Raw genomic sequence first — 23,449 nt, forward strand, 5'->3', positions numbered from 1 at the left:
TCGGCCCACGGGGTTTGGGGGAGGCCTGGATGCTGTTTGCAGAGAAGAGAGGAGGCCAGGCCAGCTCTCGGGCTGCCCGCAGGCCCCGGCAGCCAGCGGCCTGGGCCCCGCCTGCCCAGCCGCCCGGCCGCCCTGTGTGTGTGACTGCGGCGTGCGAGCTACTGGGATGGGCCCGGCTCCTCCCTGGGGATGGGCCTGACCCGAGGTCTCTCATCACTCGGCAGGACAGCCTAGTGGCTACTCACATGGGCTCAGGGCCCCTGGGCACCAAGCGGGTGACCTCGAGGAGTGGTGCTTTCCAAGGCTGGGCTTAGTCCGAGTATCCGCGCTGGCTCTTGGTCACGGTGGGGTCCGCGGAGAGAGCAGGGGCCACGGCTATGAGGAACCCGGACACGCTGGGCCTGACTCAGCCCCCGAGAGGCTGCTGCGAGGGTCCAGGAGGGCACAGTGGCGTTGTGCATGGGGGCTGTTGCTGGAGATGGCGAGGTACCTGACCGTGGATGTTTCTGGAAGATGTAGCCGGCAGACTTTGCCGATGGAGTCGTCGTGGACGATGAGATTGGAGAAACCAGGGTGACCAGGGCAAGGCTGGGGGATGGGCCGTTCCCAGTAGGCTGCGTCAGGGCCCCAGTGAGAGCTTAGTAGGAAAGGGGTGCGTGGATCTGGGGTTTGGGGAGGGGTGGGGCTGGAGGTACCACTCTCACCATGGAATAGTTTTAAGGACAGGTAGACGGACTGGTAGGTGTGCGTCCTGCCTTTGCTCAGGCATCTGCAATCAGACATCAGTCCAACTGACTTCAACTGTCCAGTCATCGAGCATCTACTACATGCAGTAATATTCCGGTAGCCCCCAAACTACTATGGAATGAAGTTACATACGAGTAACTTATAACGTAACTCTTCTGTTCATAAAAATAGCTTTACTTGAAACCCAAAAGTATCTTAGCAGTCTCAGTAAGGTGGGAAGTTTTCTCATCATGTAAACATGACACCCACACGCACACAGGACAGCCCGCCGCCGAGGTCTTCCCAGCAGCCGGGGAGGTAGGGCGTGAGCGGGACGACCAGCCACACGCACGGGGACAAAGCGAGGGCCTGGGGTCGGGAGCGCTGCCTTGGGAGCGGCCTGGCACCAGTGGAGCTGGACTGGCCTGGCTCTTGCCCCTGCACTCGGACGCTCTTCACTGATAAAAGTGAGCAGGTGGTTTTCACCAAAACAGAGAGGCCGGCCGGCCCCATAGGAAGCTGGGCCATCACGTGGGCGTGAGTTCTGGGTCACAGATTTTTCCACAAAGAATATGTTTTTAAACCTTTTATTTTGGGATGATTAAAGAGTCACGTGCAGTTGTGAGATAAAAGGCAGAAAACCCGTGCCCCTTTTACCCCGCCTCCCCAGGGTAACACCCCGTGACACTATGGACCCACAACTCCACGTCACAACCTAAATACTGAGTTTGTGCAGCTACTGATGTACCCATCACCAGGGTTTGTTTATCTCTGTTTATCCCATCACCAGGATCCCTGGGCTTCCCTTTGGGGTCACCGCCACCCCTACCCCTGGCAACGACCATCTCTTTTCCGTGTCTGTATGTTATACGACATGTATGGGACGTGTCCTCACTGAGCGTAATTCCGTGAGGCCCGTCCTCCTTGTCTGGATCTGCGCATCCTTTTAGTCTGAGCGCCTTCCGCAGTCTGGATGGAGCACCTTTTCGGCAGCCACTCATCTGCTGAAGGACACCTGAGTTTGCTCCTGTTTTGGGCTATGACAAAGAAAGCCTCTGTAAACATTCATGTACCAGTTTTCATGTGGACAGAAGCTTTCTAGGATTGAAAAAAGAAATCCTTTAAAATTCCTGAATAAATGTGGATGGGGCCCCCAGGGCACTACGGGAGGAGCGGGGAACCTGTCCAGGAGGGTCTACCTGGAGAGCCGCCCTCACAGTGAGCGGCCCCGTGAGCGCGTGGCTCTCAGCTTCTCTTCCAGCTGCCAAGACACCCGGCCCCGGTGTCACCTGCGGACAGTCGGCCTGCGCTCCCAGGGCCCACGGGGAGAGCCGGCGGCTGAAGAGGCTCTTATTTCTTACTGCTCTGAGCTGGCGCTGTCTTCAGAGTGCCCTCAGTGTGACAGAATCAAGTTATCACCCGAGAAAATAGTTCCTATCTTTCCTGTGGCTCAAAAATTTGAAATGTATCAATTTGAAATAGTAAAACGTTGGGGACATGGCCTTTTGGGTTCTGCTATATTTGTAACAAAAGGGTCGTATTGTTTTATTATTATATTATTTTATAGTCACACCTGAGGCAAAGCGTCCTTCTCTGCCCTGATGATGGCATTCAGATGGGATGACCCTCACTGCTGCTCAGACCACGAGGTGAGTGTCAGCATCATTCTCATTTCACAGGTGACATGGAGTCACTTTCTGAGTCACAGAGCTGGAGGAGGTGGGGGTGAGCCAGACCTGGGCAGCTTAAGGAGAGTCCAGGGAAGCCTTCCATCCCTATGATGCCAGCCGGGACTTGCCTTTTGGATCCAGTGGTGGGGTTCGCTGTGCAGGCGCTGCTGGGTGGCTGGTGTTCACCCGGCATCAGGATCAGCCCCCTCCTGCTTTAGGACCAGGGTCATCTCTCAGTAGCTGTCCTGAAAGCACAGCTACTTAAATATATACTGATACACAGAGCTCTTTGTCTGCCGAAAGGATATGAAAGTCAAAATACTTTTCCTGGAGCCGTTTGGTGGGTCAGCGTGGAGCACATTGTGTCTCAGGACACGGTTCAGAGCTGCTTCCTCTCCCCTCCTGCCCCCATGCTGACCGCACGCTTTCCTTCCCACTCACAGGAGGTGCTTCCTGCACGACCCGCTGCTGCCCGCGGCATCCCTACTGCGTCCTCCTCCCGAGAGGGTTCCCGGGCCCCCCCTCAGGGGACTGCTTTTCTTGGAAATGGTTTCAACCTCGATTCTTGCTTCCCTGTTAGTCTGTTGTGTTGAGAGGATGGCAAGGAAGGCCTGGAGGGTGGGGTTCTGCTCTTCGGATGCTGCACGGCCTCAGTTCCAAGGACTCTTTGCGTTTTTCCTCATCTGTTTGGGGCAGGTACCTCTGCCCTGACCCACATAACGATGGGCAGCTTTTGGCAGCCACAGGCCAGTGCTTGCGAGGGACCCTCCTGTCCCCAAGCCGGGACACGGGCAGCGGGGACCATCCTCCCCTCGCCTCGCGGTTTGGTGGCGGCGGAGCACACCCACGTGGCCTTTCCACGCCGCCCTGCACGCTGGGCACTCTCACCCCTGACTTCTGCACAGAGGTGAGTAAACGGTCTGTTAGTGTTCATCGGTAGAAATTAGCTACTTTCCACCCTGAGATGTGGCCATGTGGCCTCAGGAGAATAAATACCCTTTATTTCCAGATCGTAAGAGAATGGGTCCCTCCTGCGTGGGAGGAATTTAGGACCCTGTCCTGGAGGACAAGGCGGCAGCTAACCCCCCATGCTGCTCTTCACACGGTCTCTTGGAGACTCTTTTATCCCCGACTGTCCCGGGTGTGTCACCGCTGAGCCTGGACACGGTTCTAACGCGGAGAACATTAAAAAAAAAAGTTCTTGGCCAGATTAGTTTCCCAAATCCCTCTTTCCACGATTGAGAATAGTTTTGCTTTAACGAGCATTCTCTGCTCACGGCTCTGCTTCTCATCTGGCCCAGCCTCCCATGAAGTCATAACGTTGTGGTATAGCAGCGGTTACCAAGATGGAAATGATTATGATATCGCAGGGGTGGCAAGCGTGCCCGAAGCGGCCAAGGCCGCTGCGCCCTCAGCCACATCCCTCCCGTCTTCCCAGCCTGTCTTTGTCCGGAGCAGCTCGGGAAAGTTGCTCAGCCTCCCTTGATTCGGTTCTTGCAGTTTGACGGTTGTGGCCTCAAAAGTTTGGACGACGGTTTCTGGACCAGCTGTTATCTGTCGTCTCTGGGGATTCTGGGCTCCCTCTGGGAACGGGATGAGACAAGCCTTTCTGGGACACCTTTCAAGTAGGGAAACTGGAGCACATGCTCTGAGGGAAGCCAGCTGCAGGAAATCTGGCAGAGGTGGCCGTGTGCTTTGCTGAGAACAGGAACGGGGCCTGGCCGTGTACTTGGGTGAGTTGGAGCGGAAGGACAACCAGGAAGAAAGTAGGAGGGCGTTTCTGTATTTGAGACTAACCTTGGGGGAAAGGCCGCAGAGGAAGAAGACTATGGCCACCAAACAGTCAAGGCATTAAACTTTTTAGGAGATCGTTTAGCTCAACAAATTTAACCGTTGGACGATAGTCCTTAAAAGAAAACAAAAGACAAGGTTTTCCCAATGAAGTAACAAGCACCGTAAGGCGTTGCCGCTCTTACTGCTCTAACCCGATCTCTTCCCACCATCGCCCTGGGCGACCGAAAACCAAAGCAGGCTGCTCTTCTCCTGGCCCCTGGGGTCTCCTTGCTCGAAGCCCCTTCGGTGGGTCTCCCTCCCGCCTCCTGGGCGAGGGGGCTGGGAGCCCACTGCTGCCTGTGCTCAGCCAGCAAGGCAGGTTGTCCCAGCCACCCGGTAGAGCCACAGGGCCACTTTCACATGAGGCTATTGCCCTGTACACACCCTGCGGCTGTCTGAGACTTTCACAGAAATATCCAACTTGTTACCTACCGACTCCAGTTGGATGAGAGGGGGTTTGGGACCACTGTGGACACACATTTGCTTCTCAGGTGTCCACTAAAGAGAACGCACAACCTGCAAGTTTGAGCTGTGTTTTATTCGGGGACCTTCCTGAGGACATAAGCTTGGGAAGCAGCCTCTCAGTAAGTGGGAGGAACCGCTCCAAAGAGGTCAGGGAGGAACCAGGATGTAGAGGAGTCTTTGGTGAAAGAAATCTAGTCAAACAGCAAAAGATATCTGCACATCACTGAAAACAGACATCCCCGGTTAAGGATTTTAGTGCTTTTCTAGGTAGGGGAAGGTGCAAGAGTCTGGGCTCATTGGAATTATTCTTGAGATGTGCATCTTCACTTTCTAGGGCCAGTATCCAGAGCACAGAATGCTTCCTGTTTTTCTCCATCCTGGATTCCTCTCGGGAATTCATGCACCTTTGGGGGCCCGACGGCAGGCAACGCGTGGTGTTTACCGGAAGGGCAGGCAACAGTCTTTGTCTGCACAGGTAAAGGGACATCAACAAGACTGTAGGACAGGAGTTTTGGGGGCATCAGGCCTGGGTCGGGATGTTTGATGACTGTCCCCATGGAAAGTTCTTTAAACCATACCATGAAGGCACGTGGGGAGAGTTACACTCATTTCCCCTCACATAAGAATGAGTTTGGAGAAAATAACAGCCGTGGCATGAGAAAACTGAAACATTGTTCAAGGACGCGGCAGATCTGTTTTCTGCATTTTCCTGTTGGCATATTTCGATTCACATAGGCGGGGGGTTAAGATGGTACCCTGTTGCCTGTGGGCTTGCGTTTACTGAGTTCCCTGCCTTGGCACTGGGGGGCCTCCTGGGGTGCAGGAGGTCAGGGTCTGAGGGTTGTGAGTTACGAACCTTACTTCATACTAATGGATCATTTGTAGCCTCCGTAGAGAAGACTCACGTTGTCCACATGAGTGGACATAACTATAGCTCCACATTGAACTTGGGTGGGAGAAGCTGACCAGGAGACCAGCCCTCAGCATGGCTCACAGGCCTGGCTAAGTTTGGGAACTGCTGACGGGGGGGCAGGCTGTCTCCGTCCTGGAGCTGCTGGGGCACGTGTGCTGAGGGAGCCTGACCGCTGCTGTGGTTTATGTGCTTGGTGTCTTCCTGAATATCCGTCTGCCGTGAACAAGTGGATTTGATTTCCACTTTGCAAGACACTCCCTGTGTCAGAAATCATTGTTGCTTCCCATTCGGTGCCCCCGAGGGTCAAATTGAATTTCTCCTGGGAGAGGGAGAGTTTGAACCATCCGAGTATTTTCTGCCTGCTGGTCCTGAAGCCTTCAAGGACAGGGATGCTGTGACGGCCAGCCTGTCCTTCCCAAGGCATGTTGATGGCCAGATGGGAGGTGGCCAGAGGTTGTGGAAAAGCCCCAAATGGCAGAAATGCAGTTGGGGGTCCGATCACGGTGGTGGGAGTGATTTCACAGCCGGTGGCTGGCCTCTCCTTGCTCAGCTCTTCCCGTAGCTGTGGGGACACCTGGCGGGAACACGACACGGGCTGGTATTGAGGCTATGCTCTTCCTGAGTGAACAGAGACGAGAGTGGATTTCGCCTTGAATTCAGCCTCCAGGGCTGGGCTGGGCTGGTGGGCCAGCCCGTCTCGGGGGCAGAGGTCCGGGCGTCAGCGTCTGCCGGGCACCCAGGGGCTGGACCTGCCGTCCCTGCCCATGTGGAGTTCCCAAGGCCGCCCTTTATGCCTTTGGGGCATTTCTCCTCTCCCTCAGAGTAGCGTGTGGCCACCCCGTGCCGCACCATTGGCCCCGGGTCGAGCTACCCCTGCGCCCGTGGGGGCTGGGCACTCGGAGAAGCCCTGCGGATGAGCCCGGCTTCTCCGAGGACCCCAGGCTGCCGGCTGGCTGGATGCAGAGCCCGAGGTGAGTGTCACTCCCTGGGGCTGGACACGCAGTTCAGTGTCCGGAGACAGAAAGCGCAAAGTGACCTGTTCTTACGCAGCAGATAGTCCGCTGCTCAGGCTGAGGTGTTCGTGCTTTTAATGCCTCGCTGTTTTACACCATTCGACGTCCACCTTCCCGGTGAGAAGCCACGGCCTGTATTCAGCCATTTCTTCCCGTGGTCACAGGCGAGACGACCAGTTGACCGAGGATGGATGTGGTTAGAAGGGCTCGTCTGCCACGTGGCTTCTGGGGAAAGGCCGTGCGTCGCTCACCTCCGTGGGGGCGTTGGGACCCCAGACGGTAGGAACGCAGGCCCTCCAGCTCTCGTGCGTCCACGGTGGTTGTGGAAGCCGCGCTGTGAATCTCAGCTGCGCGCACGCTCTCTGGCCCTGCTCCAGGCCCACTTCTCTTCCATGCCTCCCCGTCCACACAGGCAAGTGCACAGATATGCCGTGGAGGTCGGCGCCCGGCAGTGACCTCTGACCTCACTTTGGTGACTCCCTGGCCTGGGGGGCTGCTGCTGCCTCACGGGGGTCCGTCCCCTGCCCGGCGCTCGGCCGCACCTGCTCAGGACAGTGTCCCACACGGGCTGTCTTTCCAGTTCTGTTTTCTTCCTAAAAATATATTTCAAGCATCTCATCCTTTAAATCTCAGGGGAGTAGCAGTTACATCTTTTCACACTGTGCACGTCTCAGTTTGTGCTCCAGCTGTGGACGATCTCAGAAAAGAGCACCACGTCCTCCAGACGAGCCTGAGCCTTTGTCACCCCCCCACCCACTGGCTGCTGTCCTGAAATGACTGCTCCGTGGCTGTCAGGTTCCCGTAGCACCCGTCACTCTGGGAGGGCTGTGCCTTGTGTCCTCTCTTTTCAGAGGTGACTTAAACACCCGGGAGCAGCTCTCCAGGACGTTGAAGACCATCCTTCTGGTGTCGTCAGCTCATCACCCACCCACTACCACCTTGTTTGGTTTTCTTTCCTAGAAAGCAGCCGGGGTGGGCAGCCAGCCGTGGCCCCTGAGCGAGTGGGTGTCCACGCTGGGGTCCCGGCTGCCGGCACAGTCACCCTCCCGCAGCCCGTCCCCAGAGCCCCGTGTCCCCGGCAGGCGCCCACCTCTGTGCGTCCACTGCATCAGATCTGACAGGGTCTCGGTCGGGGTCAGGGTCTCAGGGCTGACCCGAGGGCACCTGAGCGCGTTCGTGCGAAGGTCCGGGACCAGACGCTGGCGCGCGTGCCGCCCGAGGAGGTGCGACGTGATGCCGGGAACCATGGGTACCTCCGCGTCGTTCCTGCGCGGCACCTCCCATCTGTCCTAACGGGCCGCATACACGCCCTGACTGAGCGCGCTGTCGGTCCCACTGGAAGTTCAGTCCCACCGGGGAGAGGTCTTGTCTCTTTGGCCACGGCGCCCAACAGCATAAACCACGGCAGGCGCCCGGCACGGCTCTGGACAGAACAGATCCACACGGTGCCAGGACCAGAGGGAAGGACCAGGCGACTCTGACAGGGTCCAGGCAGAGGCCGGAGGACGGTTTTCTCAGGCGAGGGCAGCGCCTGGACGTCGTAGGTTGTGTGTTGAGACTTCTGGGGACGGGCGGGGCCTGGGGGGCTTTTCAGAGTCAGTTCTGGGGGGACGTTGGCAACACCTTCAGCGTTAGCTGGAGACACAGAAGCTGGACCAAAGCCCCCAGGAGTTCACGCCTGAGAGGAGCCAGGGGTGCGGGCGCAGCGAGACCCCAGGAGAAAGATGTCGCCGTCCGTTCAGGCCTGCATCGCGCCTGGGGCGGGCACGGGGGTCACGTGGCTCAGACAGGCTGCCCCCACCCCCGGTGCTTATGGCCGACGTGGGAGAAATAGGTCAGTTACAGCCAATGACTGAGACGCAGCTCGAGAAGAACGTCTCCTAATTCCGCTGAAACTCTGGCCCCTCCTCCCAGAAGATGCACCTGTGAATGTGGATTTGCAGGCTATACGGGATTTCAGGGCCTCGGCCACATCCTGAAGGGTGTCCGGGCACCTCGGGGCTGTGACGATGCAGCTTAATTCACGCTCCAAAGGCGCGGAGCAGCCCTGGGTCTCAGAGCCTCCTCGGGGCAGAGGGGAGGCCTGGTCGGAAGAGTTCGCCGCGACCGTCCAGGAGCCGCCCTGGGGGTGGAGACTGTGGGGCGTCCGGGGGAAACGGCCTCGGTGGCAGGGGCTCCACCGCCCATGAAGGACGCCTCTGCGGACGGCAGTCTGCTGGGCCCACCCGGTTCTTGGGGGCTGCTCGCCCACGGTCTCCCCTTCCAGGCGCCGGGCTGGCTCCCTGGAGACCCCAGGGCAGCATCTCAGGCCCGGCTGGCCCGCGCTGCCTCTGCCTACCCTGCGTTCCCGGCCTGGCTCACGTGCCCACTACGTAGAGGGGCCCAGCCAGGCGTCACCTAGAAGCCCCCCGTTCGTCCCCGGCCGTCCTCAGAGCCCACCCACAGCCCGCCTGCGCTCTTGGCGTGTCCACCAGGACACCTGACGGGAATTGCAGAGGTGGTTCCCCCACCCCCGGAATTCCCATTTCAGGAAATGAGACCACCACCCACTCAGTCCACTCGAGCAGAGACAATAGGGCAGCCGTGAGCCCTTCCGTCCCCGCCCTGTGCGCCCAGCCGCTGACCGACCCGTTTCCTCTCCCTGCCGGTCCCCCCGCGCGTCCTCACCGCCCGTCCCCTGCTGTCCGCGGGCTCACCCCGCCGGACCGGGCCTGGCCGGCCCCCGCCCCCTCCCCGGGGTCTCCCTGCTTCCCTCCGGCATCCACACCTCACGTCCGCATCCTGCAGAGGGGCCTTCCGAAAACCTCCCTGATCACAGACCCCGCAGTCGGCCCACGTTTCCTGACGGCCCTCGGCCTCCTTGGTGGCCTTTGTCCTGGCTTCCGAGCTCGGCACAGCCCCCGCTTCCCTGCCCAACCGCACGCCCGTTTCCTTCCCCGGAGCATCAGCTGGTCCACCTCGGCCCCCGACGGCCCTGCTCTGCCTGGCCCTTCGTGTCCCCAGGAGCCGCCTCCTGGGAGCACTGCTCCGAGCCCCCGGGGCCCCCGTTCGTGCTCTGCCCGGCAGCTCGGCACGTTCGTTCTTGCTGATTCTGCTCCGTTAGCGTCTGCTCCCTGACGAGCATCCACGCACGCGGTCCTACGCCAGCCTGGCCCCGGGACGGCACCTGGCCTTTCTAGAAGGGATGGCGAACGCCCCCCAGAAGCCCACGTGCCCACCTGCTCACCGGCTGCAGCAAGCGGCTCCCGTGGCTAGTCGGCTGGAGCCCGAGGCCTCTGAGGAACCGGCTCCTGGGCCCCCAGGACCAGGCCCCACATGGCCATGCGGTGGTGGCTGGCGTGGGCTGCAGGGTCCACACCGCCACCAGTGGGCCCGGCGGGGAGGCAGGCAGTGTCTGTCTCCTCTGCCCCCCAGCAGTCAGGACGCAGTCCAGAGAGCCCAGGAGAAGCCCCCCTGGCCCCAGTCCACTTTGTGAGCAGGGGTTTACATCTGGAGCTTGTTCCCCACTGGGGTGAAGTGCTGACAAGGGAAGACCCGCGTTTGAAACTGGGCGCCAGCCCTGTGTGTGTGCTCCTGTGCACGTGTGCATGCCTGTGTGCATGTGCGTGCATGTGTGTATATGGGTCCATGCATATGTGTTCCTGCGCACATGTGCATGCCTGTATGCATGTGCGTATGTGTCTATACATGTGTGCACGTGTGCTCCTGCATATGCTTGTGTGCATACGAGTGTGCATGTGTCCATGCATGTGTGCACGTGTGTTCGTGTGTATGCATGAGTGCACACGAGTGTGCATGTGTGTATATGTCCATGTGTGTGCGTGTGTGCTCGTGTGTATGCATGTGTGTGTATATGTGTCCGTGTGTGTGTACATGTGCTCATGTGTATGCATGTGTGTGAGTGTGCACACATGTGCCACGTGATGGGTGAGGACTGCGGGGAGGGAAGGGGCGTGGACAGCACAGCAAGCAGGGCTCTGGGCACTGAGGGGGGCCAGGCCTTGGCGACGGGCGTCTGTGGGCGTCTGTGGGAGCCCGGGGAGGACATGGGGGGAGGGGGGAGGGAGGGATGGCATAGACCCTGTCCTCCCCCCTCCCGCATAGCTGCCTCCAGCTCCACCCCCCTTCCCCCTGGCTTCATGATCCCCAGGCAAATGCTTGATGCTTTGTCTACCGCCTCCTCTCCTTCTCCATGGACTTTATTCGATTTTATTAATCACACCCCTGGAATGTAATTTACAGTAACTCATTGACTCAGATCTTATCAAACATGGCACATTCTAACTTCACAGGTGTTGAAAGGTGATATTATAAAAAGGTGCAGTTTAGAGCCCGCGAGGCGGAGTGGAGAGGTCTGGGGTGGAGACCGAGGGCTGCCCACTCACTCTGACCGGTGGTGAAGCCTCCAGGTGGGGTCTGCTGGCAGCGATGGACGGAAGGGCCCAGAGTCTCATAGGCGAAAGGCTTTTGCCACCAGTGGGCTCTTTAGAATGTCCACTGAGCAGAGAAGTTTCCGGGGGCTCCCAGGTTGTTCCAAAAGCAAGATCAGGTTTCACCGTATCCCCTGGCATCTCCTGTCCATGTGGATCTCGCACAGTCTGGTCACTGAGCCACCCCCGGTGCCCTGCAGAGTCGTAGACTCAGCCTTCTCTCTAGAGAGCCCTGATCCTGTCCTGGAGATGGCATTTAAGGCCGAGGTCTGGGGCCACTGGGGAACCTCTGCTTCTAACCCCTCTGCCCCCAGAGCAGGGAGAGTTGTCTGCAGTGACCCACGTACACGTGCTTATCTATAAGTGTGGCTGTGGGTGACCAGCTGTATCATACCGAGCAGAATGGGAGCTCCTGCTGGCCTGTCCAACTCCCACCCCCGTCTCCTGCAGCCTCCTGAGATCCAGGTTCCCACCGTCTGCCGCCGGGCTCCTTAGCTGTTCTCCCCACACTGGATCCACCAAACTCCTGCAGACGCTTTGGCCTCAGGGTTTGTGTCTTCCCAGCTCTTTCTCCTTCTCTTTGGCCCTGATTCCAGCCTCTTTCAAATCAAGCACCTCACCCACTCGTACTCCCCCTGTTTCCCGTGACTCGCTCACGAGACTGTTCACTTCTCCATCCTCTTTGACACTCCCTTCTGCCCCCCAAGCTTGTGGCCCTGGAGCTCTCTGTCCAGTGCAGACCCCCAGCCATGGCAACTGCGGAACCCTGACACATGGCTGATCCAAACGGAGAGGCTCTGTGGGTGTAAAGATGGTAAAATGCCTCATTTGTAATTTTTATATTGGTTACATGTTGAAATGGTAATATTTAAGATACATGGGGTGAATAACATTTAAAGCTGATTTCACCTATTTTGTTGTAGCCTTTTAGTGTGGCTACTGGAAAGCTTAGGTTACACCCGTGGCTTGTGTTGTGGCTCACGTGAGATTCTGCTGGACAGAGCTGCGTCCATCAGGCTGGGCACGTCGGCCACCTCCTCCTTTGACACTTCCGTTCTCGGTACCCCCTCTGCTCGAAACACACTCCCATCCCCTATTTATTTATTTACTTTGGCCTAAATTGCTTATCTTTCTAGGTTAAGTCAAGTAACCCCCGTCTGAGTTTCCAGAGATTGTGAGCTTACCTTCATCATAGCACTTACAGCACAAAGTGTTTAGCATGTTTGTCTTTCCTGCGAACAGGAACAGAGATTGTTTTGTTTATTTTTATCCCTCACACCTGCTGCATGTACCTGCCAGGCAGCAGTACGTGCTGCAGAGCTGAATTGTGGGGTACAGCCCCGGGTCTTAAGTAGGAAGCGGGCAGCCTGCTATCACTTGGAAGGTCGTAAAAGTTAAACACCGAAGCAATTGAACTTTACTATGATATTAGCTCTGACGTGTAAATACATACACACTGACTCATGAAAAATCAGTGAGAATTGATGATCCAGTGCATGGACTAAGGTGTAGGTCTTGTTTACTTAATAAGTAAGTCAGGCACCACATTTGTGGAGAATCTACATTGTACCCGGGGCACTTACTGGTGGATTTCACCTACTTTGCAATCCTTCTGCTTAGAGCTGTAGTCAATTGTGTGGGCTGATTATTCCTTAAGATAATCTTAATTCCTTTATTATGTAAAGCCTAGTTGCTATTATTTAATAACTATGTAATAAAATTTGGAATTCTTGGTGAGGTGAATGTCCAAACATATGAAAAATATTTAAGCATGCAAAGCTGGTATTTTGTTCAAAGTCCCAGACTGCTAGGTGTGCACGGGAGTCTGCTACAAGGTGGGCCTCGCCGCCACTGGGTCTCCTGTGATGCAACTTTGCTTCTCTCCTGCCCATCCTTCTGCTTGACCTTTGGACGAGCCCCTCCAGCTTTCTGATGGGGAGGCTGCCTTCCCCCACGCCTGTCCTTTTGGGGGCAGCCTTGATTTGGGGGGATAAGAACCTCAGACCTCCCCCATCACCATATGTTGTTTGGGGATGGGCAGGGGGCTCGAGTGTGGCCCGTGCACATCTGACCCCGAACTGGCATCACAAACTCTAGGGTCAGCTTGGGGCATCTTCGGCTGCTGTCCTTGCTGTTTATGCTGCATTGAGTTGGGTTTCTGTCACCTGCATTCAAAGAAGGCCCGTGTCCTTCAAGCACAGGGACAGGGTCACAGGCAGACAGCAGAGCAGTCAAGTCTCAGGTTTGCAGACTTGGGCAGTGTCCTCATCTTTAAACGGGGAGCAATCACAGAAGCTGCTTCACGGGTTTTCCATGGGGGTTAAAGGAGCCGATGGGTATAGGTGCTCAGCAATGCTGGCTGCAGAGGTGACGATGGTGGTGACGTTCTGGTCACTCCTAGGGTCTCTGAAGACCCCGAATTTCCTGGTCCAACGTGGAGACTGCTGAAGCGTCAGGCACGTCTTTTATAGTTTTCTGTCCCCAAGCACCCCCGTACGCCGAGAATCAAGGCCGACAGCCCGTAGGTCTGGAAGTTCACGCACACCGTGGGTCGAGGCTCAGATGGCCACCAGTACCATCTGTAAAGTCCCTATGATGATTCTCTCTGCAAAATCCGAGCCCAGAGCGATATTTCAGTCATACGGACCACCTTCTGAAGATACTGCATTGTAAAGTCTCACAAGTGACCGATGGTTCTGGCCTCGGTAACGAAAGGTTTATATATAAAGTGCCAGGTGGGTTTTGGGGATGTGAAGTCCAGACTTTCTCCTTTTGCAGGGTCCCACCCTGAAGACAGGCAGCCGCTCCCTGCCTGTGGATGGGTGACGAAGGTTGGCATCCTCTTTGGGTGTGAGGTCTCTGCAGTACTGGGGGCTGGTGCAGCACAGGGATGAAGGACATTTTTGCTTCAAAGCGTCCACAGTTAAACAACAGCTACCTTATCACAGGGGAGGCCCGGGGACAGACTCCAGGCAAGGAGCTGTGAAACGCGCCCTTTGGAGACAGAACCGTTGCATCGTCCCTGCCGACGGCAACCTGAATGAAAGCTCCAGAAACCGCTTGGTTTGAGAAAGACCAGCCCCCTACACAAAGCTGCTGAACTGCCTCTTTGTCTTAAGTCTGTCGTCTTGATAAAGCTAAGCAGGAATTCAGACTTTTCGAGAGTTTCGTGTTTTTATCTTTCGAGTGATTGGAAGCCCTCTGGAGTGTATGCCTGGCCTTGCTCTTTGAAGCCTCCACGAAGCCTTTCCTCTGCTTATCTCCCTGGGAAATGTCAGCTGGATTTCTCTGGGCTCTGGGATCCCTCAGTGTCCACCCGGCACCAGGCAGAATGTCCCGCGCTGCGGGCTCTGAGCTCTGCTCTTAATCCTGTGGGGCTGGGAGCGCCAGCCCCGAGGGGCCGTGGCCGCATCCCGTGGCTCCGGGCCGTCCCTGGGTTTGGACCTGGACTGACGTGGCAGCAACGTCCTGTGACCCCCTCTTTCCTCGGCTGCGAGGTGGGCACCTGGCAGACGTGCTGGACACAGCTCCCGATGGCAGGGCCAGCCCGCTCCCCAGACGAGGCTTTACGGACATTTCCTGATGGGCAGAAACAAAGGGGGACGGAAAGAAAATACACACAGGGGAGTTGAGACTTTGGCCAAGGACAGGTGCTCTTCTCAGAGTGAGCAGGAGACAGCTACCATTTCCCCTTGAACCTGCAGTGACGCAGACACTGGTGCATCTTTCACTTTCCAGACCAGGAGTGCGTCTTCTCCCCCCGTGGAAATGTGAGCAGAGAGAGGCCGGGCAGGAGTCCCCAGGTCCGCGCAGCCCCGCGTGTTTCTGTGTGCAGGACACAAGTTACCTTACTCCTATGCACCTCATGCTAAAAGTTAATTCACTTTATCAGATTCTGTGTTCTGCTTTTTTTTTTTAATACAACCGTTGGGACAGAAATTACATTTGCTCAAGCTCTGAATTCATTTAAACTTTACGAAGAAAGTCTAGAACTAAAGTGAGAATAAAATTACAGAGTTTTAAAATTCTTAAGACAGTAGAGCAAATAGGGGATGTCCTGGAAGCTGGGCCCCTGGTTTCTGAGACAGAAACCAACTTTGGGAAGAATGAATGACAACAATTCTACTTGATTCAGATGAACGACCCTTGGTGTGAGAGGGCTGATGAATGAGCCTTGATTTTAGTGAGTGCCTAAAGCATGAATGCGGTCCGCTGGGTGAAGCCCCAAATGCAGGAGGTTTCAAGTGCAGAGGGAAGGCTGCTGCTGTCTGTTTTACACTTGATTGCTCCCTGGTTTTCTTTTTTTTTTTTTTCCAAACCAGATTACTTTTGCATCCTTACTTGACTCACGGTTATGGTAACAATGTTTGCAAAAATACAATTTTCATTTTATAGAATACTTCCACATATATTATTTACTTAATTCTTATAAGGGTTGTATAATGCAGGTAGTTTCAATCTTATTTTACAGATTAAAAGCCAGATTCAAAGAAAAGCGCAGGTTAAAAGCCCAAGACACAGAGTCGCAGACTCTTCACTTTCTGTTCTGGTCACATGATTCAGTTGTTCAAGACCTCCGTTTCCGCATCTGTAAGGTGGGCATCATGACAGTGCTTTCATCCTGGGCAGCTTAGGGGCAGTGAACCAGACAAGCGGCTGCCTGGCCGTCCTTGTCCACACGCATCACCGTCCTTTAAGAAGATGCCCTGCACGACTTCCAGGTCCAAGGCTGGGCTCCTTCCGGCAAGGTGCTTCCCCCCGACCCCCCGCTTCCCTGTCCTGGACCCTGGGGCCCACCTTCCTCTTCCTCTGCCCTGGGAGAAGGTGTGTGTGTCTGGGACGGCCACACCCCTCTGGAGACTTCTGCTGCGAATAACTTGTGGGATAGACCCCACAGGCAGCAAGGCAGGGTTCTGAACACAGGCGGCGACTTTAGGACTCGGGGTCCCTCCGGTGGGCTTGGCCCTGTGTCCCACCTCTCACCTGGGGGCCCCTGGGGCTCGTCTCGCCCTGTGGGTGGGTGGGCTTCCCGTCGCATCTGTGTCCTGGCCCTGGGGGGGGCCCAGGCCTGGGTGGGGGGCAGAGAGCATCATCACCTGGACATGTTTATGTGGAAACGATGTCAACTCCTATCCAGTGGCTTATTTCCTCACAGGTGAGGACAGTGCACAGGGACACCTTAGCAGCCGAGTGATCCCATTTCATTTGGGGCCTGATCTCAAAAGGGATCCGTTCCCGCTGACGTCAGAGGAGGAAGTCAGGGAAACGGGGAGCACTCGATGCACACCCCTGCCTGTCTGTCCCTCAGGGTCCTCGCGTAGATTGCACAAGGCTGCTCCCAGGGCAGACGCAGCTCATCTGCGGTTTCTGGAACCTTCCCCCTCCCAGCCCATCTCTCCCAGGACTCAGCTCTGCATGGGCGCTGTTTGCACAAGCTGCCTGCCTTCCACACGGAGGGAGGTTAAAGCCGGGTCACGGGAGGGGCTGGGCCTTAAACCCGCTTGCATCAGAGCAGTGCCGTCCCCAAAGAGGGGAGGAGAGCGGTCATCTGACCTTCCTGCTGCCCAAGGAGAACGGCGGGAGGTGGAGGCTGACGAGCCTTGCGCCTCCAGACTCGGCTCAGGCCCGTCCAGTCCCCGAGTGGGGGGGCTCGTGTGCTCAAGCTGGTGTGCGGGCTGAGAGGCCCCAGGCCCCCTTCTCCTGCCCAGCCCTCACCCCAGCCTGACCCTTAGGCAGCGACGACGGCCCTCTGGCTGTCTGTCCCTACATTGTCCGCCTTGGCCCCAAGCCTGGGGTGGGAGCTTTGAACGTCCAGCTGTCGGCATGGTGCCCGGCCCACAGCTCGTCCTGGAAGCTGTGGACAGGAGGAGTGTGTCCGGCCAAGTGACCGATAGGTGGCCCAGGGGGGTGAGGCTGCCTGGCTGGTGTGGGAGGGACCCTGGGGGCAGGTAGGAAGGGGCTGGCGCAGGTGCAGCCATTCCTCCGGGGACCTGGTCCCCTCTTCCTCGGGAAGGTGACAAGAAGAAGGTGCGGCAGGTGCCCGTCGCTCGAGGTGTCCCTTCCGCTGCCCCCCGGCCCACCACTAATCCCCACACAGACCCCTGTGAGCTTTGGTGGCACCCTGGCATCCTCAGGACCGCATCTGGGCCGTGGGGAGTGCACGTGTGTGTACGTGTAGGGGTAGGTACATGAGGTGAGGCCATGGGACAAGGGGAAAGTCGCAAAACTGGTGAGTTTTCACTTCTCTTCTGATTCCTCCGCTTTCCTCTGACTCCGGGCTATTCTTGGGGGTGCAGGTGTCCCTCTGCTCTGGCGGGACTGTGGGCCCTGGAGCCTTGGGTCAGGCAGGTTCCCTGTCTCTCCTGGATCTGGCCCACTTGGTGCCCTGGGAGCCTGTGTGGGAACAGGGGCCCCGCTGGGCGAGTTGTCCCCCCGATTTTCCCTCCATCAGGGTTGACGTGTCCACCGCACGTGTGATTCTGAGAGCTCTGTCCTCTGTTGTGTAAGCAGCCGACATGTGGTGCACATTTACACAGAGAATTTGCACAAAGGCTTGGAAGACGAAGCTTGGGTTTTGCATGTGAATTGCTTTTCTGATGTTGTAGGCTTGTGACTCAGGCATCTGCTGTTATATTTAGAAGGTGATGCCATGTTTGCAGGACCCTCTGCAATAGGGTGGCTGTAAGGAGGCGCGTCCAGGGGGAGGTGGCGGAGTCTTAGGACGCGGGTGAGGACAGTGGGACACACTGGCGGTGGTCCTGGGTCCTGAGGAAGCACCACAGCTGATCCCCTCCTGCCCCTGATGGGACGCCTGAATCATCTTGACTCTAAGTTCATTTCCCTCCAGTTTCAACTTCCGCTCTTTCTTGCTGGTTTCAGGTGGTCAGTAGCAGAGATCCAAAATTCATCCCAGAAACGCCAGGAAAAAAGCTGGGGGTGCTCACTGGCCAGTTCATCACCGTCTGGTCATGGCAAGGCTGCGGGCGAGGGGTGCAGGTCCAGGACCCTCTCAGACTTCAGGATTCACTGAAAAGTTTAAAATCACACGAGAAGGCTGCTTATGGGAAAAGCCTGTCTCACGCCGACGCTGGCTCAAGCCGGGAGCCGAGGGGAGCCGGGCATGGGGGGCGGCTGCTCCTCTGTGCTCCGGGTCCTCCTCACACACACTCGGGGGGGCAGGGGTGTCCCGGACACTGTGCTTCTGAGAACAGACACAGGAGGCAGGGCGGGTGCTGCGCTGTTGTGGAATCCAGAATAGAGGATGCTGTGTCGACTGCTAAGTCTGTGGACTGCGGTCCTGCAGGCAGGAAGGGGCTTCCTCTATCCCCGGTGGGGTCGGGGAGTGGTCCACACCTTGTGATGACGGATCGAGCTGAGTATAAAGGGTTTCCCCCTCCTCCCTCCCTCCTGCCCGGAGCCCGGGGGAGGGTGGCCGGAGAGGGAGTCCCGGGGCTGCAGGTGGTGGGACTTTATCTGCTTCCTGAGTCAAGGACAGCAGGCGGCCTCCTCCTGCACAGATACTGGAACCCAAATATTTCTTTTTAAGGAAAGCTTTCAAAGAGAAGCAGATCTGCTTCCGTCCCCCCGAAGGCCGGCGCCCTGTGTGCGTTTGTTACAGACTTTAGTCCCGCAGCCTCACACCAGCAGCACAACCCCTCGATTTGTTTTGGCTCAAAGTTCCTCCTCAGTCAATAGTCTGAATCTTGGCAAAGAAAAGGGAGCTGGAGTCCAAGCCCTACGATTCGGAGTTTGCCACGGGAGGAGATGTGAGGTCTGTGTGCACACCATGTGCATGCGAGCGTGCGTGCGCGTGTGAGGGTGCCCACTTACCTACTGCCTTTCAAACAGCTCTGGAAACTGGGTTAGAAAATGCTTACTTTGAATATCTTCAGGGGGACGTGGGGGAACAGGATGAGGAAGGACCGGGTGTCTATACTGGCTGCAGCAGGAGTGACCCTTGCATCAGGCTGGCGGGACTGGGCCCCCCAGAGCAGGGGGACTGAGGCGTCGAGGGCAGAGGAGGTCCACACCCTCTGGGGTCCTCCACTCCTGCCTTCAGCTCTCCAAGTCCCGCTGTCACCTGCCGACCTCTGCGCCGGCCAGACGCTGATAGGGACACGACTGCAGCCAATACTGGAGGGGTTCCCTGAGCACTCGATTCAGCCACCGGATACAGGAGAGCAGAGACACTGTGGACGCACTCGCCACTGGGATGGAAGTCGGCGACGCTGGTCCAGACCTGCCTTCGTGAGGACCAGCGGCTCAGCCAGACTCAGGTACCGAGGCCGTGCAGAAAGGCGTCTGATGGAGAATTGATGGTGTGACAATTATGAAGGCCTTTGCTTTTTAGTGCCTCAAGTTATCAGCAAACTTTTATTATCTGGACTGTTTGCATATGCCAAAATACCTCTGAGGGAGCAAAACAAAACTTGCAAAGAGCTGAGGTTTGGTGCGAAATTACTAAAAGTGAAAAATACTTGGGAATTTTAGAAGACTTATCAGAAAGCGGTCCTGTAACAACTGGTTTTATAAACTACCTTTGATCAGAAAGAAATAAGTGTACAGAAATCCCAAGAAGAAATTCGTTGTTTTGAAATAATTTAAGGTCTCCATACCTACTTCTAAAATGTATCCAAAGACAAAAAACAATGTCCTCCAGTGAGATGAGAGGGTCAGGAAGGAATTCAAAACACCCGTGGCTGAGTAGACCCACTAAAATCAAAGTATAAAGTGAATAATAAAATTACTATTACTTGCATTCCACTTTAAAGTTAAACATTCTTTAACATGCAAGTAGACTTGGCTCCTGAAACCAAAATTAAGTGACGGACCCACTTCTCTTCCTTTGTGTAGCTGTTTTTGGTGGTGTTTATTCTTTTTGACTGTAAAAAAGTAACATGTATTATTGAAAGTTTAGGAAAAACAGCATCAAAAATAAGTTCAAATTCCCTTCATGATTTTGAGAAAATGCACATTAGTCACACTCGGGGGATATTAATTCTGGACACACACACACACACATTTTATTTGTGCCGAAGAGTGAACAAGCGTGTGTATGTCTAACTATGGAATAGGAGTCGTGCTTTGTCCACTACATCACGGCACAGTGTTTCCTGGGTCACTAGATCCTGCTGAAGGTCGGGAGTGGGAAGTGGAGAGTCAGGACTCTGGTTTGTGGTGAGACGGAGGCCAAGCCCCCCCTCCCCGCTGCTCTGCGTCCCCTGCGTCCCAGTGTCCTTGTGACGGGGCCTTGTCCGTGGAGGTTGTGAAGACGCAGTGTGGGTGGGCGTGAGAGGCTCAGACCAAGCCTTGGACACTTGGTCTGGACACTTGGCTACGGTGACAGGGTCAGGGGGCTGCACCAGGCCCACCAGGCCCACCGTGCTGCATGGGCATCGTTCATTTTTCCTTCTCCAAACCCCTCTCGGTTTCTGATAGTTTTCTCTAAAACAAACAACACGCTCATTGCTTTGTTTTCTTTACTGACCCGGAATGGATTCTTGGATGTGAAATTTTTGCATCAAAATATATGACCCTTGAAAGGCTCTGTGTTTTTCTAAACTGATAATTTTCCAGGAAGCTTCCCCTTTCGTGACGATGGTCTCTCAACCCTGTGATGGCAATTGTGTGATAGTGTGTTTAGTGGCTCTGAAACCCTGAGCAGAAATGGGCTTAGTCTGTCTCTGGCGGGTCGTGCTCCTGGACCGAGGACTGTCCTGAGCCCTCGGGACAGTGTTTGTTGATCCAGTGAGCTGGATCCCGGGTCATCATAAGGGGAATGGTTTAGATGTGCTGGAAAGAAGGTCATTTCCAGAACTGCTGGGGATGAGTTAGTTCAGAAAGAGCCTGAGTTGAGAACGACCTCTTGGCTTCCGCTCCCCCCGGCGGCCCCTCCCGGCTGGGCCCCCGTCTGTCCCACCTGCTCCGTTCCTTCTGCCAGGACCCCGAGAACCTCTCTGTCCAAAGCAGTAGCCAGAATAAGGTATTCAGCTTCAGTCCATGTGCCTAGTGACCACATGGGTCTAAGGCTACCTCCTGGACAGAGGACATTGCCACCAGTGCAGGAGCTCACCTGGACCGTCACAGGGATGCTCCAGGTGTCACCTCCTCCGGGGAGCGGGCCCGGGTCCTGCCTTTTCTTAGCTCCCTGCATTTTCTCTTATGACATTCATGACAATGTGAATTAGCCGTTTATCCTTTTGTTTTTGATCCCTTCTCGAGAACATAAACTCCCCGAGGTCAGGGATTACGTTCGTCTTATTTGTGGCTGTATCTGCACCTCACCTGGTCCCTAGTGCGCAGCGGATTCTCAAGGGGGGCGTGGAGGAGAGACAGGAGGGAGGGGGAGGGGGAGACGGAGCGCGGTTGGCGTGGGCCCCGGGCGGCAGCCTGCGGGCGGTGACGTTTCCTCCTGGCTCTGCGGCTGCAGCTGCTGATGTGGGCAGAGGGCAGATGGTGGGGGAGGAAGGAGCAGGCTCCCGGCTCCCGAGGAGCTGGATCCACGCCTGCGCGGCTCGGCTGGGTGGGAATCTGCGTGTCGGAGTGACGTGGCTGGGACTCGGGAAGCACGCGCCCTCATCACGAGGAAGAGCCGCAGGAGACGGGAGGGGCTCCGGACGCCCCGTGACCCCTCCCTCCCCTGGGGCTCCTGAGCAGTGTGGCACTGTTACCTGAACACAGACGGCACCTGGACCTGTGGATGGTGTGGCTGTGAACAGGGTGGGGACGAGGTACCGCCTGCACCGAGGCCTGCTCTCAGCCGCCCGGAAGCCTCCTTGGCCTCAGACCGCCAGGCCTGGCCGTCAGGGCGGCGGAGAGGCAGCCTGCGTGGGTGGGGACGGCTCTTCAGACGGACGTGTGCCCAGGGCAGGTGTGGGGCTGGGCGCTGGACCCGGGGTGGGCGGGGCAGGGGGCCCGGCAGGCACGCCCACCACCCCGTCTGGACCCCTCCCTGCGCTGGAGCTCTCGGCACCAGGGCCGTGCGGCTGGTCAGCCGGCCTCGCGCCCAGAGAGCCACCGTCATGGCGGAATCCCCCGCGCGGGCTTTGACCGCGCGCAGCGCCCACTCTCCCGCGGCTGCAGGCGCCCCGGCCCCCCGTGGGCAGCGCGACGGCCCTGGGACTGTGTCCCGCATTCCCACCCAGCTTTAAGCCACGTTTCTTCATGCTCTACCCCTTGGGGGGTTTCTTTCCTTAATAAATGTTTCTCAGAACTCTACCAAACGGCCTCTGAAACCTCGGGAAAGTGGGAGCAGGCTGTCGGGGGCCCCTCTGTGTCTCCCGCCCAGGTGAGACCCTGCCACCCCCATGCCCAGGTCCCCAGATGGGGAGGAGCTCCCGGGCAAAACTCTTTTCCAGTAAAAAAAATCTATGTTTTTTCCTTTGGGTTACCTTCACCATATTTTATCTGCATGAATATTAACCTGGCCTCAGGGTAGAAGTCCTGGGACCCTGCCCGCACCCGCATCCCCTGGGGACACGGGGACAGGGAGGGACGGGGCGGGGGGAGCTCCAACCAGGCTCACCCCCAGGCCCCTGACGCGGGGGCCGTCACAATCCAAGATGTATTTCACATCCGTTAATGTGTTTTCTATGCATTTATTTGTCCTACATCATTTATTGTGTCCGATCTATCTCAGACATTGTACTAAACTACAGGAAATCAAAGAAACACAAACTCTTCACATCCTCCTAAGCAGACAAGCTAACGCTACAGCCACTGGTAAGAGGCAGCAACGAGAGGACCCAGAATGCGTGCGAATGTAGCGTCCACGCGTGGGCCACGCACGGGCCAGAGGCTCAGGCAGAACCTTCGAGACAGAAACGGCTGGAAGAGCCAGTGCTTTGTCTGCTGCCAGGTCGGAGGACAGAAAAATGTCGCTCGGAGACAAACCAGGGATGTCCCCAAGGTCAGACACAGTGATGAGGCATCTTTTGAAGTGAAGAATGATTGTCCGTCCACGCCCGTGCCCCCCACTCTGTGAGTTCATGGTTTTAAAATCAATTTGCACAAGCAGGAGAACATGGTGCATGTGTGTGGACATGTGTGCGTGCGTGTGCATGGATATATGTGTGGACATGTGCGTGTGTGTGTGGATATGTGTGTGGACACGTGTGTGTGTGCGTGCATGTGTGTGTACACAGGCTGTTGGTCCAGTGAGACAAGACCGTCCGCACAGCAAACCAAGGCGGCTACGCTTAGGGTTTTAGGGAAACTACTCCTCAGGCTTTGCCACTGCACTCACTGAGCTCGAATCCCAGTCATGTGGCCTTAAGTAAAGTTCCTACTCTTTTCTGGCCTCAGTTCCTCATCTGTAACCATGAAAAAGAAGCCACGACTTCCCTCTAGGTCTGCTGTGGATGTTCTGTGCTCTGCAGGGTGCGGTGCTGACAGCGGCTG

Source organism: Mesoplodon densirostris, chromosome 13 (assembly GCF_025265405.1).
Source record: "Mesoplodon densirostris isolate mMesDen1 chromosome 13, mMesDen1 primary haplotype, whole genome shotgun sequence".
Classification (NCBI taxonomy): Eukaryota; Metazoa; Chordata; class Mammalia; order Artiodactyla; family Ziphiidae; genus Mesoplodon; species Mesoplodon densirostris.